Genomic DNA, 20388 nt, shown 5'->3' on the forward strand with positions numbered 1-20388 from the left:
AAGAGAAATATGTATTTCCTTGCTGCTTTGAATAATTTTAGAATGAGGAAATCTCCTTGTAGATAGAAATTTAGAGACAAAATGCTTAAGCACAAGGAAGAGTGATCAGCTCCTTGACCTCAGGCCAGTTTGCAGGGTGGAGAATTAGGTCCATGCTGAGATCTGAAAGTCACTTAATGAAGCAAATAGAACGGCACTTAGTGAAACAACTAGACTGCCAAACTGGGGAAATAAAGCAATCCCAAGTGAAGCTTGTGGAGCATGAATGATGCATTGGCATTGTCAACTTGGTAGAGCATTCAGCATACTAAATTAAATACATTTGAGACAGAAAATGGTAAGAAACTTGATAAGAAACTTGATTTCAGAGAGTACAAAACATCATCTAATGTGGTGACTAAATTAATGACTTCATTTTACAACTGGGAAGACCTCAATGGATAACCTCACTTTATCTGATTTTTCAAGAGCAGGCACCATTCACTCACACAAATTATGTGTGGGCACACTTGGGCAGGACTGTAGCAAAAGATGAATGGATGTAGTGGATGGATGGCCCCATGACAACACAGAAACCCTGAGAAGAGCTCTGGTTCCACACTGTCACCTCAGAGGCAAATCCAATCCAAAGTCACTGCAGCACTGAAATATTGATTCATGTTAGAGCACTGTGTTGTATTACTGATAGTTGCTAGTTATAATTAATGTTTATCTGGAAGGAAAATGTGTTGATAAGAGGCTTCAACAACCTTTTGCAAAAGCCAGTTGTGCTCACTTGAGCTGTCTAAAGTTGATATCACATGAAGTTTATTATTTGGCCTTTGGATACTGGGTAAAACAAACCACATCCAGGTGCCATCTCAACTTTTCCAGTGTGACTCCCAACTTTGACAGGAAGAAGACTAAAAATGTGTGTAATAATAACAGTGCCATCCCTTTTTGACATTGTTGTGAATATTAATAACTAAGCAACATTGTGTTGGGCATACAGAACAGCACTTTCCGACTTGCAGAGAGAACAGATTGCCTAAAGATTGTAATTCAGTAAGATAAATTTGGATCTCTACTAAAGGGCACCTCAGTAATGTAAATGGTAATGCTTCTCTCTGTGGATTTTACCTTTAAAGAGTACACATTTCCAATTTCTCTGTCCCTCTATAGACTGAGGAATATGCATTAACATATAGCTTCTTATTGTTCCCATCAGATGCTCACTCTCAGAGCTGCTCTAACCAGGATTGTAGTGGAACTAAATTAAATTTACATATTTGAAAGTATATTCCAGCTGCTGGTTTTTGTTTGGTTGAGTTTTTTTTCAAGTTAACTTTCTAGAACCAAGTCAGTCAAAAAGGAAGAAAATAAAAAAGGGATTGGTGTAGAAGCAAATCCTTTGCATGGAAACATCCCTAATGTAATAATCTAGACCTCAGCCCAAATGTTAATCCAGGCTTGTACTGTCCCAGTGGGGAAACTTGAGCAATATTACAGAAACTGTGGTGAAAATCTTACGAAGGGGAGAATATCTCATGTGCTGAAAAAGGCAAAGTTGCTCCAGGCTTTGAAATGATTGCTCTTTCTGCTTTTTAATATTAGAAATATCCACGACAATGCAGCAATTTATCTCTCTCTGCTGCTGTAAGGTAGGATATGAAAATCTGTCAATGTCCTGCCTGCAAATTTCTCATTTGTGAAACTCATGTCAGTTCTGTATCCAATGAACACCTTTAAGTTTCATTACTAACAATGATAAAAAAAATACAAATTTCTCTTTCATGGTAATTTTGACCATACAAAACTGCATGTAAAAAGAAATAAGTAATTGTATTTCCTATGCTAAAGGAAATGTTGTTTAAATTCCAGAGAAAGAACAATTTTTTTTTTTTTTTGTTTGTCTTAAAATGGAATTAAAGTCAGGCATTGTGCCCTCTTGCAGAGCACTCAATAGAGCAAAGAGACCAGCTACTGCGGTTTGCCTTTGACATCCTTCTTGAAAAGACAAGGTTTAACCTCCAGGATTTTATTTTTTGTCTTCTGGTCCTTTGATGAGGGTTTCTATCATTTTACTTTCTCTGCCAATATGGTTAAAGATTATTAATGGTGATGTTAGCAAGAGATAAAATGCAGTGTTTGAGTTTGGGTGGGGTTTTCTTGTCTTGGTAAGAATTTTTGCTTCCGATAATTGTTTTAAATTTGTGCATTTCCTGACTCGCTTCAAAACATAATAGAAGAGGCTGAAGTGTTTTATTTTCTTTTAATTTACATGAATGTGTAGCCCTAGACACTTCTTTAAAATCAATAAGCTAAAAGAAGGACAAGTAAGGTAGAAAAGGAAATAATTAAATAATCCAGAGAGATGGGTAGCAAGGCATAGTGAAGGCCTTATGTTATAAAGTTACATTTATTTTGGGCAGTTATGACTAACCCTGTGCTGAGTAATAGGATAGGAGGGAAAACAGGATTTCTCCTGGCTCTGTAGTGTTGACAGGCAGCACTTGCACTCCTTGGAGGTGTATAACCTGGAACCGAAAGTCAGAATTTTCAAGGATATTCTTAGAACTGAGCACTTAGTCCCAAGGGAAATTCCTGGCTCCTTATTGCTTATTATATGCTTGTTCAGCTCCCACTTTTCCTTGTGCCAAATCAGAGATTTTAATCTCTATTCTAATTGCAATATATCCTTGATTTAATTAGCAATCATATGGATTATACAAGGGCAATAACAATCTTGAAGATGTTCAGTATTTTGGTCTTGATCTGGCAAAAGAATCAAGTGGAGTGTTATCCTCAGCATGGACACAGCCTGTTGGTTCAGCATGGAACAAGCCTGTTGGTCCTGCACACGAGACATTTTCTCTTTTGGAGTGAGCAGCAGCCTCCAGAGAAGGAAAAACAAGGGGAAGAGAGTGGGAAGCAAAAACAGTGCCTGGAAGCACCATATAAAACAGCAGTCACTGTGTGGGTTCAGGAATTTGGAGCCCATCTGCCACCAGGCAATGACCTGATTGCTCTCTAGCATATACAACTTGCTGTATGATTTTGGAAAGCATGGATTATTTTGGCAGTTTTTGACCTGCTTCCCTGAAAGCTTTTTGCAAATCCAGACGTTGAGGATTGGTGCTCACGATGCTCTTGGGTGCTGGGGACATCCTCTGCTAAGACTAGAAACACTCCTACAGGAATATTGTGCCCTCTTGCACAATTGTGCCCTCTTGCTAGGTAGTCTACTTTAGGAAAAGCAAAAAAAGTCTGTCACGGTTTGAAACTATTTTTCTTCATTTCACATGATTTGAAATTGTTTAAGAGTGCTGTGAAACGATTACTCAGAGCTGTCCATCTTGGCCTGACAGTAAGGTACAGCTCTGTGCTGGTGGAGCCAAACCTGTGCGCTGCCAAGGAAGGACCAGCAGAGGAGCAAGCTGGGCTAAGCGCCTGCAGCAAAATAACAGTGGCAAGATCAAACGTGAGTTACCTGACCTGGTGCTACTCATAGGGACAAGGATTTCTGACTCTGAGAGTGATGTCTCTCTACAAAGCCACAAGTGAGAATTAATTGCTTCACTGAGGTCCCAGTGTAGATGAAGAGCTTCCCATATCATGGAGCTGAGATTTTGTGGGTGTCTACTTTGGTTATTAATCTGCTGGAAAGAGAGAAGAAATCACACAAAAGGACTAAAAAGCAAAGGAAGACTTTTTCTACATGTTTCTGGAGTATTTCATCGTATAACCTTTGTGCTTCTGTTTCCAAAAGGAGATGGGATACAGCCTGGCTCTGTCAGTGAACTTTAAAAATAATTTGATTTTAATCATTTTAATCTCTGCTACTGTCCTACCTAAAAAATAGACTGACTGGCAGAAAAGAAAGAGTCCACAGGACTTTGAACTGCGGCAATCATTTCTGTATCAATATAACAAAAGATGAAACTAGCAGCACTGAGAAACACAGAGAAAATTGTGAATAGGCTGATGTAGGTATGAATTGTGCCATAGATTTCAGTAAGGCTCCTAACAAAGGTACAACAGATGAGCCAAAGACCAAGGCACAGTTACTTAAAGGCACTAGAATTGAGAACAATTAGGAGATGCAGCCCAGCATATCCAAGGCATTATGGTAATTTCACAAAATGGGTTTAATTAGAAGGGAAGGATACACAACCACAACCCTTTCTTTCTCTCTTACTTTTGGGAGGTGAAAGAACATGGCCTTATTGCAATTGCCATTTCCAAGACTGGTTAAGTAAACTCCCTCTAGTACAAAAGGTGAAGACCATGAAGGCTAAAGTGATATTTCACTGTTAACCACAATAACTGCTCCTTGCAGACCAATAGTCAGGAGATGCTAATTCACATCTCAGTCACACATTTCAGTCCAGCAATTTGTCCATCCTGCTCAGTAAACAAACCCAGAGTCTGCTTGGGTGAGCAGCTGCAGAAAAATCCAGATAGCTATGTGCATGCAGTGAGGTTCTGTGCTACTCTGTGCTGGAATGCTCTGGGTGGTTCTCCAGGGATGAAGCCTCTGGATTTCTGCAGAATTTATCCTGTGAGTTAGATATTCAATGGGAGACTTCTGCATGTCAAAATGTTTTAAAAGGGAGTTCAAAGCTCTGCTATTGTAACGCTTCTTTAATTGATTTTTTTTTTTTAATTATCACCTCAAATTTGTAGTAGGACTCAGGGTCCAACAAAATCCTACATGTCAGAGCAGTGGGACAGCAGAAAGGCAGGAAAACCTCTCCTATGGACATTGATGGAGGGAAATCCAGAGGGAGAGTCTTGGGAGTAACTTGAAAGTTTTCACTCCAAGTCCATAGATTTAAACAGAAAAATTTCCAGGTGATAGGCAACCACTCCAGGTGTTAGGCATGCTGATAACTTATCATCTCTAGATGCATCCTGCCCTGCTCTCAGCTCCTGCAGAGGCAGAAGGTAAGACTAAATCAATTTAGTAGTGAACCAGTTGCTGATAAGCTGAGAATTTCTCCATAAGAAAACTTCACCATCCCTCCACAGGTTATTACTCTGCTATTGGTGGCCTTTCAGACCACATCTCTCCTCTGTCTTCTAGGTAGAGCAAAATTAGAGAGACCCTAAGAAACAAGGATCACAAACTTCTTTCCTGGGTGCTTGTCCTAGGGCAGAGTGAACTCATAAGCACCTTTCAATTTCTCCAAGATGAGCACAGTGGCAGCTTGTTCTTTCCAAAGTTAGCTGTGCTGAGTTGCTCTTTTTTCCCTAGTAGGAAAAAAGTGTTGCTTATTGTCAGTGTTGTTCATTGTTACTGGTACAAAAGCTCATCTCAGAGCTCTGGCAGCTTTTGCAACGTTATCACAATTTATCATGTAACTGGTATTTGGTTGCATAAGGTAGGACTACAGTAGGAGCAGTGAAGTTTTTAAAGCAGAGTCCTCTGGTAAATTGACTCTTTTGACCTCCTTTACACAGTGTAGTCTTACCTAATGGAGTTTTCTGGGTGCTCAAATATGAACATTTTATATTAAAAAAATAAAGGAAGAACATTTCATTTAGAACTGAATGTGTGGGCTGGTACCTGAGCTGAGAAATAAATCATTGTATTGTTGTGGTCATTCTCCTTAGACCCAAGAGATTTAGTGTGTAAGCTGTATTTTAAAAGTTAACAGATTTCCATATGGAAATATAAGGTAAGGTGTTTAAACAACTTTAACAAATAAAGAACTGTATAGAAGCAGTATTCACAGCATTATTGACAGAAAAAAATTATCATTGCCCCAGAAATAGCTCCTTGGAAAATATTTTCCCCGTCTCTGGAAGCACAAATATTGAACATCTTTATCATAATCAACATTTTTTTCCACCATTTTGCTGAGGAACAATCACCTTAAATTCTGAATGATCCAATTCTTGTGCCAGTTTCTCATATCAGTCTGGCATAATTACACTTGCAGAGTGATGAAAACACATCTTTGTGAGCTTATTGTCTCTGAAGTAATTGTTGTTTACCCTGGGATATAAAATTTAAATCACATCCTTTCTGACATAGACATCCTCACCCACAACAAGAGACTCTGCAATCACAAGTGAATAAACAAATCTGATGGTTAGTCAGAGGAAGCAAGCCTCCAACTCCAGCTTTGTGTATCATCTTCATTTCCCAAAACCATTCTAAATGCAGAAAAAGGTGTCCAGTTATCAACATGCTGAAAATAGAAGCCCTCAAAGCTCCAAGTCAAAAGAAACTACAAGCTCAATCAAATGGTCTTGTGACTTCCTTTCCAGCCTGGCCCAACTTGGCCTGGCCCATCCAAGACAGAGAGAGTTGGATTTCCTAGTCCTGCAGGTTTTGGGACTACACTGGGACAGTAGCACAAGTTATAAAAACAAAGCTGTGTGCAGTAATGGGAGACTTTTTTTTTTTTTTTTTAATAAAGTGCTTAATAGGGCCAGTGGAATTATAGTTGGCACAGTTTCTTGCAAGTGTTTACTTTTACAAGCCAAGTGTTTTTTTGTTAAGATAAATTGTGTCAAGCAGCATGTTCAGCCCACATACTTGTCTATTCCCTGAGGATACGAGGGCTGGCCTTGATATCCAAATGAGGTCAGAAGAAAATTTCCAACTCTACACTATCTTGCTGCTTTTAAGAAATGCAGAAGAGAAAAAGGGACACCACAGAATTTCCCACAGCAAGTGAGGCTTGTGTGGCTTCCACTTGGGCCAGCAAAGGTCCAGTCTACAGATCTGAAGAGCCCTCTGTGTGCAGCCTGGGGTGCCTGGACAGTGCAGCTGGAGCTGGTTTGCCAGCAGCCTCCCTGGAAGCTGAGGGACACACAGAACGAAATCAAAGCCTGCCAGAAGGGACTCAGAGCTTTCAACAGTAATTTGAGATTGCCAAGGACATAGCTCTGGATGACACACCTAGGGTTATTTTAGCAAATGAGTGTTTCCACTGCAATGTGGATGCACACAAAGAAGCAGCAGCCTCAAGAAAAACAGCATGACTCGATTACAGCATTGTGGATAAGATGCGTGTTATTGAATTGTATAGCTGCATGAGTCACAAGGTAAACTGTCCCACATTGCTCCTGAAACAGCTTCTACTTCATAATCAATGAGAAACACTTTCCCCATTTCCTATTCTCATTCTAACATAATTTGTATGGTAATAGAGCACTGAGGCCTCAATCAGGAAAGCGACCACGCTGTACCAGCGCTGAACAATCCAGGGATTGTTACGATGCAATGTTTGCAACAGCTTTTCCCTGAGTACAATTTTATGGGCAGCAAAATGCTACAGTCAGGACATAGAACCTATCAAATAAGACTCAAGTTAGGAGAAAACAGCCAAAATGTATTTTCATCAAAAGTACAGGAAGCAATAGGCTTCTCTTAGAACTTACCTCACAAAAAGTAAGCACCAGTGAAATGAAGCTATTGTCTGTGTGATGAAGTTATCCAACATATTTTTTGGGATAGTAAACTAGCACTCCTCAGTGCAAATCATAATATATTCTTAAGTGCAATAACCCAGGCACAGCTGAACTGAAGAATGGCTCAGACACTGAAGTATTGGCCCTTCCCAGTCTTTTATCTTGTTTTGGACATCAGAGACTGATTGATTTTCCTGGGCTACAGGCAGGTTGCAGGCAGAGAGCTTTCCCCACTGTTGTTTGTTTGGCTGGTTTTTAATAACATCTTTTTACTTTTCCTTCCTCTTGATTTACCACCTCCAGGGCTGCTTGGGCAGAGGGAGAGAAGCAGCATCCTGAGACATTTCTTACCAAGGAGGGGCCATGTCCTGGAATTTGGGTTGGATGGTTACATGCAGAAGGTACTCCTCTGTGTGTGGGTTGCCATTTTTTTTTATTTCCTTATGATAGCCAAACTGTTTAAATCTTTTCAACAGTAATGATGTATGCAAGGAATGATATTTTTTTGTCTATTGAAACAGCTGGACAATAATTTCAAGGAGAGGGTAAAGGAAATAGCTTTTTTTATATAGTTCTTGATACAATTTCTGTGATAATAACACTCAGATTGCTATGTTTGATAAAGAACATATGTGTGTGTATATATATTTATATAAATATATATTTATATGGGGGGGAAAACACAAGCAGGGCAGGAAAGGTGGCTAAGGAGAATGATGCATGTAAAATGCCTGGCTTAGTCTGAGAGGGTGGGAATAGGTAAGACAGAAATTGCAGGCTTGACTGATTTCTTCCCTGGATACCTGACATGAGAAGCAGTGTTGGCTACAGCCCAGCTGATGGGACCATTTCACAGTTTGACTGCAAGCCAAAGAAGCCTGTTGGGTTTCTGTGCTCCATTTGGTTTGTTGCCACAAACAGAGAATACAGCAGCCAGCAAACATCCAGCAATGCTGACCTCCCCTCTGCAGCTGTTTTATAGCTGCATCAGCAGATGGGGGCTTTTTGGTGTAAATCTAGAGAGCTACTGGAATGATGGAATAATATTTTCACTGTTTTGTCACACAAGCATATTTGGAGACATATGGGGGACATGGTCTGGTTACTCCTGTGTCTGTGATCTATTAATTTATGCAACACCTGCTGAAGTGAAGGGTGAGATTAATTTTACTTAAGTCTAAATGCTTGCCAGGTATTCCCCCTGGACTCTTTTCATGCTTGCTGGACAGAATTTGACATTTTTAGTGAGCAGATAGTCTTGATCTCCTTAAGTGTCCCCTTGAGTTTAAGTGAATTAGTCAGTGCCTTTTTCTCTCCCTTGACCTCTCAGGGTGGTTAGATAAAGAGCCCAGACATAAAGGTCTGTGCTGTAAACAACTTAAATGAGATCCCACAAAAGATGTCTGGACCTGACAGAACCATGATGCATCCATAAGCATCACTCCTGCAGTTAGTGGTAGCCTTGTCTCTCCAGGTGAAATGGTTACAAGAAGAACTTTTCAGGAAGACTTTTTCTGGATCATGGCAATAATACTGACCAAAAAAAAAAAAAAAAAAGTGGGAGTTTAATGAGCAATGCTTTCTAATTACTAGAATAATACTAATACTTTGCTAATAATAATGTGTCTTGGCTTGTTATCTTCTCAGTTTGGTTTTTTTCCTTCAACAAGTCTTTATTTAGATCTTCTGTCACTATGAACTGAGAATGTCAATATGTTGTGCACAGAGCTGGAGACACATTTAAAGGAGGAAAATAAACCCACTAACACTCAGAATATAGTTAAATCTCCTGATTCAGCCTGTTTTTACATCTTTTGTGGAGGGTGAATATGGAGAGAGCATCTGTGCAGGACTCATGTACAACTTCATGCAAAAAATATTATTTCTCCAGGTTACCACCTAAAGGAGATACTATTCCAGTGTCTTCATTTCCATCTTTAAAGGGACATTTTGTTCCCCTTTGATTGCAAATGTATTTCAGAGATGTTTCAACTTTTGTTTCTGCCCTTGTCACTTTTCTAATCACAAAGTCTTGTGATCTTTTAGGCAGCTGCCAGACATACAGGACACGAGTAATGAGATATCATCATGCTTACTTCAGAATGAATCTCTTATGAATAAAGGAGGATGTCAGAATTCCAGGTTTTATACATTGTTCTAAATATCTTTTTCAGAAAGTAAGACTAATTATGATTATAAGATTATATTATAATATCTCCAATCTCTGTATCACAAGAGGTTTTTTCCATCACCAGCAGTTTCTTGTTGCAGATCAGAAAGGCTTTATGTGGCCAGTGTGTGACACATTAGTGTACACTGCTCTTTTGGATTCATCACATCACACACAACAGGGCCAAGTCCTGTATTATTTAATTTGCAAAATTTGGAAAAAAAGCACACATTTAGGCTTGGAAAAGTGCCTGACAAAATGAAGTCCCATAATTTTCAGAATGTAATTTCATTCTGTTTCCATCTGCAAAGTTTTTTCCCCCTTCCCCTGAAGTGAAAGATCTGCACAGGTGTAACAACCACTTTCTTTCTGCTTCAGCATTTTGATTGCTGGGTTTTGGCCACCTCACAAATGGTGTCAATGGGGTCACCTGTGGTTGATCATTAGAGGGAATGCATGTCCTTATCTGCATCCCACATTTGACTAGAAGTGTAGGCCTCCTCATCAGGCTGGAAGTGATTAATTCAGTAGGAGCATCCTTTTCTTGATGTCAAGGAAAGAAAGGTCAGTGCCAGCAATTGCTGATTAAGTTTAGCAAAGTGAGGAAAGAAGATTAGTAGGATTGAGCTTTGTCACCTCTTGCTTTTTTGGTTCAAGTCTTCAGTGAATGAAAAATCATCTGTGCCTGATTGGAATTCATGTCTGTCAGAACATATTTCAAAGAGACAGTAACTTCTACATGGCTCAGGCTGAGGTAAGTCTGGAAAATTCGCCTCGCCTTACAGACAGTTCAGCAAAGACAAATGAACATTGATGAGACTGGAAGATTATTGGTTCAGAGGAAGTCAACGAGAAACTTTTCCTGGAGTTTAACTGCAGCCAAGGAATCTTAAGGATGCTGTGGATTTTGACTGCCACTTCTCTACTACCTTCCATGAATAGCATATGAAAGTGGTACAGAGAAAGCCCTCTTTAACAAAAGCTAGAAGTTCAGGCTTCTTTTTATTTAATTTGATTTTGCCATTACCAGGAAGGTAAGCCCTGGTTATTTCATTCAAGAAATAGCCACACATTTTTTGAGGAGTGTGAAAAGTGAATTAGATCCCTTAAAGAAATAAAGCTTATAAAGGAGGAGGAGGGGGAAATATCAGCAATATTAAGTCTGCAAAATTCAAGCTCATTTCTAATGATCAGTTGTATAAGAGTAAATTTTGGCACCATATTTTTAGGGCAAATATGATATACAGGACAAGTGGGCATGGAAGCCAGCCTATCTAAGATAACCTGCCTGGTACTCAAGGGATTTATTAGCAAATTGTACAGCATGAGAGACTGTTGCTGTCATGATATTGTACCTTACTTTTGTTAGGTATTGACTGATTGCAGTGTCAGTTCATTGCCCCTGAAGAACAGAGAAATTGGAAAAGAGAAACAGCATTCAGCTTTTCTTGAAAGAGATCTCATTTTCTGTCTGTAGGTGCTAGAAATGAGAACAAATGTGAAAGAAAAAGAGAAAATTGAAAAGGGCAAGACAACATCTTAGTTAAAGTTCCATGTGTAACTTGTTAGTTATTTATATAGTTTTACTTACAGCAATTGTAAAGTGCTGAGAACAAATCCCAGAGGATAAACTCCAAAGTATCCTTATGGAATTCTTAACCTGACTTAGAAGGGCTGCAATATCTCACAAGCCCTACATGTGAGAGAGAATTCTATGTATAAAATATTAAATGGGAAATAGAGATTTCAGTGGCCTGAGATAGTCACTTCTTCCAAGCAAGTCTACAGCTCTGGTGACACCGTGGTGGCTACTGTAATGGAGCCACCACATCTCTCATCTTAGAGGAGCTGCTGATGTGATTCCCTTCCACTGGACAGGAAAAAGCAGTCATGTGTCCTAGGGCAGAAGCAGCAGTGGTGAAGGAAGGAAAGATATTGAGTTCTATTCATGAAGTGCTGGTTCCGATAAATCATCTGGAAGGTATGTGCCAGGACTACTGTTAGTGATGTCATGATTTTAGTCTGGAGCATTTCCCTGTGCTCCTGGGAACCTGCAAACAGAGCAGAGGTGGGAGCTTCTGGCTACTTCTGCTGACAGTCAAAACTCTAGGTACAAGTGGTATGACTCAAGCAGGGGTAACAAAATAACCTCTGAGAAGTTTGGAAACCAGACTCAGACAAAAGATTCTGAAAGCTAAAACTCTGGAGAAGTAATTCCTTTTGTTTTAGCAATTTCTTTACTCTTTTCCCCTGCCTGGGACTGTACTGTTGCACTTTACATCAGCTTGTCTCCCCTGTGTGTATTATAATTCAGTTGTTCACAGACGCATAATTCAGGTAACCAGGTAGAATGAGTCACTGTTCACCACTGGCCATGTCCAAAAGCCTGATTCCATCTGTCATTAAACAACAGCTGTGAACAGGACAGCTGCATGAATACTACCATAAGGCCTTAAAGGAATTTCTTTCTCTTGGCAACACAAAAAAAGAACTTCATACTGCATTGTAGAAATCTCTATGTTTGGAAGCTCACAAAGTCAAAGGTACATGCAGATTACAGAAACAATGAGACAAATTCACAGAATAATACTGTCATCAGTCTTCCCCCATTCCTTCTCTCTGCTCTCTACCTTGGCAGGAACTTTGGCCTTCCTCTGAGAAGTCAAAGCCTTCCTTTCAGAGGACAACAGAGAAAGAGCAAGCAATTCTTGTCCTGAATGGCTCTCTACACTCAGCTGTCTGTGAAAGAATGTGCAACCCTTCACAAGATTGCAATTACATTACCTTAGAATTCCGTCTTTGAAATAGACAGAGCATATTTAAAGCTAAACCCAAACTTTGGAGCAGTACCTTTGAAAGTAATCAGTAAATTAACAGTGTAACACTGTGTTTCCTATACTGAAGGTTTGTAATTCTTCGAGTCAATTTTTCCCCTATTTCCCCTTATTTATCTGCTTTGAACAGAGACTTAATAGGGTGGTGGCCTGATGGGAATGCTGATCTCTCAGAGAGCTAACAAGAGTACCTGTATCTGCCTGTCTCCATGACTCATGCACTGATTTTAAGTTATTCCCCTCTGAGGGCCAGAGGCTGCCAGCTTCTGTGCTTTTCTGCACATGGAATTTCACTTGCACCCTCTGGAAAGCTTTCTTACCTATATAGCTCTGCTGCCAAAGGTCCAATTTTGGGATTCTGCATTGGTTTCAAGGAGATATTTCATATTTAAGTTCAGTGTTTGCTAAAGCAGCTAGTAAAATGAGCTTTAAAGAGAGAAAGACTATCCACTCCATCATGATTTTTTTGTTGATTCCTCTCCTCTACTTTGCCCCTAGAGATGCTATCTCAGCACTGCTATCAAGATAATTCCCTGCTTTCTTTGGCAGGTCACATGGTCTTTCCAATGTGTGTAGTTACCAGCATGGCAAAGTGAAAGGGAAGCAGAGCAGAGAGAGACTTCAAACATCAACCGTTTCCTTGTTTTTCTGGTCTGTTTTCAGAGGCTGTTTCTGTAAGGCAGAAAAAGAAGCCAGCACAGAAGGTTGTGGTTGTGGTTGGTTCACCCACAGCAGCAGGAAATACACATCAGCCAACATACTTGAATATCCTTTCTCTGTCAGTCTGATAGAATTCTTTTACAAACCCAAAACCCAACAAACCCAAATCCAATGGTGAGGAATGTTTTGTCTCTGAAGCCTTCCTGTTCTTGAAAACAGACCCGCTGGGACTGGAAACTGCACCTGCGGTTTTCACAACCCTCAGGTGATCACTCCTGGAATTTGCTCCTAGGACATACTTCCACAAATTCCTCACACTCATGGTTTACGCCCTGTGACAAAGCCTGCCCAGTTCTGAATAAAAGTATAGAAATAAACAAGCTTTATTTACCTGGGAGCCAGTCAGGATAGAGGTCATTTTTAGTCATTTAGGTAATTTTTAGAGGTCATTTTCAGCTCTCCAAAACCTACGTGGTCTGGTCTCAGTTAGTCCTAAGAAAACATTTCCATTGATAATTCCACGTACTTATGGTTTTTTCCCCCAGGAAGTTCTTTGCTTTTCTAATCCTTTTCTGCAGTGGTAAAAAGCATTTGATCTCATACTTATTTTAGAAGTTTGATACATATGCAAAGAGAATAGGATGTAAATCAGCACAGGATGCTGTTTCCCCCAGATGAATAGCCCTATGTAAATGTAAGGAATCAATACAATATTTGCTAATCTAGTTTATTTATGTGGTGAATCATCTTGGACCCTACGATTTTATTTTGAAGACTAAAGAAAGCAACCACTTTTAAGCTGAATTTTCATTTGATTCTACTTCTTTCAAAAATAAGTTCCATTTAAAAGAATCTCATGAAGAAGTTTCTTGTTTGAGCCCATCCAGCTGTCATGCAAAGTTTTAGGCAACAGTAAAACATAATTCTCCATCACTGCTACACTTATACCTAGTTTGACTTCCAGTACAAGCTTTAAAACACATGCCAAGCAATTTATTGGGATGGCACAAACAATATAAATGAACCTTAAGTGAGATGTTCTTTACCAGCTGCTAACAGCATCTATCCATTTTTCATCTCAGAAATTATGTAGGTAAAACATTTCATGTGCTTAAGAAGCTTTTAGTAGGCCTACCCAGCATGCATAAGGAACAAAAAAAAAAAAAAAATCAGTAAATTTAAAATAGAAGAAAAAATAACATCCACGAAAACATAACCTGCTTAAAGGATTTTTTTTCCTCTCCAGTGGTTTTACATTCCACAGCCTATGGAGTTTTTTAAACAGGAAAGGAACAGATTTTCTTGGACTTTCTGGCAACTCCCCGAAAGTGAATTCAAAACATAACTTAAATCTCTGAACACTTCAGTGTTGCCAGCCAGATAAATAAGCATTGCAGCAGGTTGCAACACCTACAGATGTATTCTTCCAAGTTTGTGGCTGTCTTCCACAGAACAAACATTGTGAAATTGCTTCTACAGGTGTACCACAGAATTCATGTTGTCCCAGCTCTGGAAAAACACTCCACACCACAGCCCAGGCTCAGATCACTGCTGTGGGCAGGATTGCAAAGCTTTTGTCAGGGTAAAAGAGTGTCAGCCAGAAAAACCAGCAAGGCAGAAGGAATATTCACCTGCCCACTGCCCCACTCATTATCAGGGCGCATAACAAGGCTCCAGACAGCCAGGACAGCACCAAGGACCTTGATCATTCATAGCCTGGGTGACAAGAGCAGAAGCCTCTTCCTTGGTATGGTGAGCAATCACAGAAAATTAGGGCTGTGAGGGACCTCAGTCTAATAACCAGTTTATTCATCTGCCCTAAGGCAAGATTTACTGGACTGCCTCAAAAAGGACAGACGCTTATCTAGCTGTAATGTATTATTAAAAGCAATCAGTAACAGGCACACCACAACAAACAGAGAATTTATTCCTGTGTTTTGCTGTACTTTCATCTGCAATTATTACCAATGCATTTTGCATCTTTCTCAATGCAATCAAAGTTAAATTTAAAGTCATGTTAAGAAATCCCACTCATTGGCAGCAAACATAATTTCATTTCCCTTTTATCACTTCTGGAAATTTTTAACTCTATTTCAGCAGAGCATGGAGGTACCTGGAGGTTCTTCAGTGGTCCTTTTTTTTTTTTTTTTTCTTGTTTGAAAAGATATTTTCCTTTAAAAGTACCAGAAGAATTAGGCTGCCACTCTAAGTTAATAGTCTCAGTTATTTACTGATAAATGTAGGGGATTCATAGGAACAATTCTGGAAAATTAAGTCCTTGTTTTTTCCTGGATATCTTCCACCTGAGTCCAAAGGGTAGCCACCCTTACTGGGGAGGATGTATTTGTTAATAGTACAAGATTTTTTACCTAAATAGTAGAACTGGGGAGAAAATTATGGTGATGTTTGGGTTAACCATGCAATGAAGGTATATTTAGTGCAATCTCTGACATTACTGTACTTTATGAGTACTAAAATTAATGAATGCCTTAGAGTAATAATCTTGGTTTATTTCTGCTCTTATATCATATATATCTTCTATAATTCATTATTTTCTCCCTATAACAAACTTATAGTATTTGACTTTATAATTGTAAAACCCTATAAAATTTGGCTTTATAAAAGGAGACAGAAGACAATAATTAATACAAAAAAGACAATTCCAGGGGGCAGAGGGATCCCACCCTGTGACTGTGGTGCTTTGCAGAGGCAATAGATGAAGCAATGCCTTCCTACAGGCTGTAATTCAAAAAGAAGTACCAAAGCATGTCTGAGAACAGTGCACTTGTTTCCCTTCAAACATTCCTTTGCAATGAAATGCATTATTATTTTAAGCATCCACCTCTTGCATTGGGAAAATTGTTGATTCCCACTGCAGAGATAAGGAGGAAGATAAAGAGATGGGAAATCAAGCAAAAATGTTACCTGGTGGGATCTTCTATGGCCAATAAAGTAATTAACAGCACAGCTGTTTGCAACCAGTTGGAACTAGTTCGCAGTGACCCCTGCAATCAGAAGTAGAGACAAGGAAGTCAGGAAAGCAAGAGAAACTAGAGGTTTTCAGCTGTCAGAGGAAAATAAATTGGCTGGCTCTACCCCTTTCCAATAAGCTGTTGAGTAGGCACATCTTGTGCTTCCCAGCCAACCATGCAGGCTGCAGGAAAAGAATGGTCTGGGGACTTTCCATTTTCCCTCATCAAAATCTTAATCTTCCAAATAATAATGCAGCATGTTTGCTGCAGAAGCCACGAGAAGGGAACAGAGAAAACAGCTGGTTAGAGACTGAGGTTGTTGGAAACCACCTGCTTGAAAAGGTGCAATGCACACACTTCTTCATTTTTTATTCATGTGAAAAAAACATTCATTGCCACTGGAACTTTAAGCTGACACATCCTGTGATTAGTCTCCTGGGCTAAAAGGGTAAGGGTATCAACATGTTCTTTAACACTGAACATGGTGATTAAATCTTGTCTCCTGAGCAGGAAAACTTGGTTGAAACAGTAAAGTTTTAGGGATATAGTCTTGATTAGAGCAATCAAGTGATGGCAACCAGTGAAAACCAAAATTCTTTACAGAAGCCTGGTAAGAACTTTGCTGAGCTACAATCAAGCCAATACACCAAGGTGGTGTTTGCCGTGCTGTGTGCTGCCTTCTGGGAGCTGCCTTACTCTGGAAGGCAAAGAACTGATCTGTGGAATCATAGAATTAACAGAAAAGGACTTATTAAATGGTATGAGAAACAGAGAACAAGTACAAAAGCAGCATCTTGTTCACTTAAGTAAACGTATAAAGATGAGTTTTCAGTATGAAAGCAAAGCTTGCCACAGAACAGCAAGAGTTGATTGGGTTGGGAGAGATCAGAGGTAAGGGTGACAAGCAGTTGTGACAGCAGGCAATGTGAGGCACTGTGTACTTTTTCCTAGGAACTGAACTGGAACTAGCATTTCCTTCAGCACATCACAGAATGAGCCATAAATTCATTTGCAAGATTGTCTGAGCTCAAATTTGAATTTGAGCATCTTTGGCTTCAACTGAAACAGACTTGAAGAGGAAGAAAACTCTAACAGCAAAGATGTTCAGTCTGCTGGATGAGTTATTTCCACCTTGAGGTTCATACTAATTTTGTTTGCTTTGCTACCCTTTCTACCAATCCTGCTAGATATTAAAAATAACCAACGCAGTAAAAATCCTGTCCTTTCCACTGTGGGCTTTGGCATATGACAATTCCCTCTAGAGACAGCCATGAGATGTGGAATTTCTGAGCTCAGCACATGCCTGGAAGAGGCAGAGGAATGGTGGTGACCAAAAGGAGATGAAAAATGGGGGGATGCTGACTCTGACTTGAAATGTGTATTTTTTCTGCCCTCCAGAAATAAAAGCCCAAAACTTTTGTTTATTTATTCTCTTACTATTCTAGTGAAGATGCCAAGAAAGATGATAAAAAATGTAAATTGGTAAATGATTCAGAAAAAACACTTCTAGTCTAAGAGATAGAATTCATATCATTTTAAGAGAAAAAAAAAAGAAAGATAAAACTGTCATAATACAATCTGATTCCTACCATCTCTCTCTTCTGTAACAGTTTTGTTGAGGCTGAAACAAGCACAGCCTAACAAAAATCTCTGTGCCCTTGATTTTAATACTTGTGGTTTACAGGGTATCCACTCCAATCAACAGATAAATCATTCAAATGACCAATCATTCCCATGGTTGGAGTGCTATTCTCATTAAATTCTGGTTTCCACAATGACATCTTAATCTATGGTGTGGCAGTTTGGCAATATTTGGAGATATTTGCAACACTGTCACAATGACGTTGGCTGATATTCATTATGCTCCTGACTGGAAGAAATTTAAGAAAGAAATTACTGAGTAAGCACTTTCTGTAAGTCAGTATGAGCCAAAGCTCAAAGAAGTTCCAGGGGAAAAAAAAAGTGAAACGCTGATGCTTAACTAACAAATCAAAATGCCATTCCAGTTTAGCTTTATCAGAACAAAATAACTGCTGCTGTCTGTGACTCTGGGTACCCACCATCAGTCTAAAAAGAAAGGTGCCTACCAGCCTCAGGAACAGCAGCTCAAAGCCAAAGGGCACAATTCTCCTTGCCCTGAAGTTGGGTGTCTAGGGAATATGCCCTCCCTTCCTTGACATGCTGAATATCTGAATAGCTGACCACTCCCAGCACCTGACCTAGGCTAGAGGGAGTAATGAAATAATTCCTGTTCTGCTTTCAGAAATTGGTAAAACAAAAAAGCATCTGTCTGTTAAAGTACAAGAAAAGGGCTTTGAGTTACAGGGAAAAGGCTGAAAGGCAACAGAAGTTGGTTTATGTTCATCACTCTTCATGTCACGTAGCCTTGTTGTAAATCTACATAAGCACTTAGGGTCTGAATTTCAGAAGAATTAAAAAAAAAAAAAAAAAAAACTACTAAGTAGGTAATCTAATGGTGATATCATGAACTGTTTCATAACCATTTCATAAAAGGAAATCTTAATTAAAAAAAAACCAAAAAAACCAGACCATTATATTAAACTTCTGTCTATATTGTCTTAGATTTTGCAGTTCAGGGGAAAAAAAAAAACAAACTAATCTCATGGTGAGAGGTTGGAACTAGATGATCTTTAAGATGCCTTCCGACCTATACCATTCTGTGATTCTACGGTGATTCTATGAAAAACAACAGTTGAAAACACAACCAAAGTGTATATAGAGACTCAGAACATTAGAGAACAAAATAAAGCCTCAACTTATCATTATAGAATACATGAGAAAAAAAGGAAAAAGACACAGTGCCCTGACTTGTGCCTGTCAGGGGTGGGACAGAGCAAACAACACCCCAGAGTGACAATGTATTTAATGTTTGTGACAGGACATATTGCTAAGCTACAGAAGAACCTCAGAGATTTTCAGAAGCATCTAATGGCCCTAAAAGTATCCATGAATTTCCTACAATGGAGACATTCTTCACCAGGAAGAACTGCCTCAGCTTGATAAATCAATACTGGATGACTTGGAGAAAATTGAGAAACTGAACCAGTGAAAAACTCCCCAGATGAGATGATATTTATTCAGGAGCTTAAAGCACTTCAGCTATGGAGCTGCCATGACATGTGATCTATAGTTTAGCACCGCCAAAGTGCTGGAGAAATGAAAAGTGGCAGTGTGGCACCAACCTTAAACAAGGGCTCCCTGCCACTGCTGGAAATCACAAAAAAGAAGACAATGAATAGTAAATATTATCTGTATGATCTGTATGATCTGTGTATCCCCATTCATTTTGTCCAGGGAAGCCATCCACGTCACCCATCACATGGACACAACCAGTGCTCAAGTGTTGAGTTTGCCATCTTCCAAAAACGGTGGCAGCAGTGCTCCTTACTGAAAGCTCTTCAGCCCTCTCAGTTTGGGAGGAAGAATTCCCTCAAGGACTGATAATGGTTTAGTAAGTAGGAAAGAGAACACTGAACTAAACACAACGGAAAGGTAGCTATCATGATGCTCCCAGGTTCAGTGCTGGCTTCTTTATTCTTTAACATATCAATAAATTACATGAAATGGGCTAAAAAGTCACATAATGGTGTTTTCAGGTGAAGCAACAATTTCTGGATACTGAGATCATGAGCCTTCAGCTCTGGCTACTGTGAACTACTGCAGAAGGATTGCATGATGTCGACTGACCAAGCAATAAAATGGACAATAAAACTCAGGAACAATGACTGTAACATAATGCACATGTGCAAAAACTAAAACAACCCCCCAAAACCCCCATACAGACTTTTTCATCGATTGTAAATGAGATATTTTCATTCAGGACAGAGCTCTTCCACACACTGTACATGCTGCTCTGGGAAGGCCAGCTGAATTTTCCAGTAGGTGTCAAACAGAAGGTTTAGCCAAATAAATGTCTCATTGCTGACACAGCTTGGAAGCCTCACTCCCCCCTAGTCCCTCCTTCTTAGTTATTTCCTTCATTCCTGTCCAGCCTTCCCTGCTCTTTCCTCCAACATCCACTGATCCCAAGTGCCTGACCCCTCCGTCTGGCGCTGTGACCTGACGGAGCGGGAGGCAAGCCAGCTCGACTCACCAGAGACAAAAGCACTTTTTTTTGTTATTATTTAAGTGACCTTTCTGCCACTGCAGTAAATTGGCTTACTGTGTGTCTGGAGGAGCACCAGCAATGCACAGGCTATCTGGGGTTTATGAAGCCAGGAGCTAGGGGTGCTGAAGCTGAAAAGAAGGGCAGGGCCTTTCTTTCTTGGCAACAGCGAGCTTTGGTCTTGGCTTAAGCTGCATTATGAAATCATAAGCTGGTGCTCAT

This window comes from Vidua macroura, chromosome 5 (assembly GCF_024509145.1).
Source record: "Vidua macroura isolate BioBank_ID:100142 chromosome 5, ASM2450914v1, whole genome shotgun sequence".
Classification (NCBI taxonomy): Eukaryota; Metazoa; Chordata; class Aves; order Passeriformes; family Viduidae; genus Vidua; species Vidua macroura.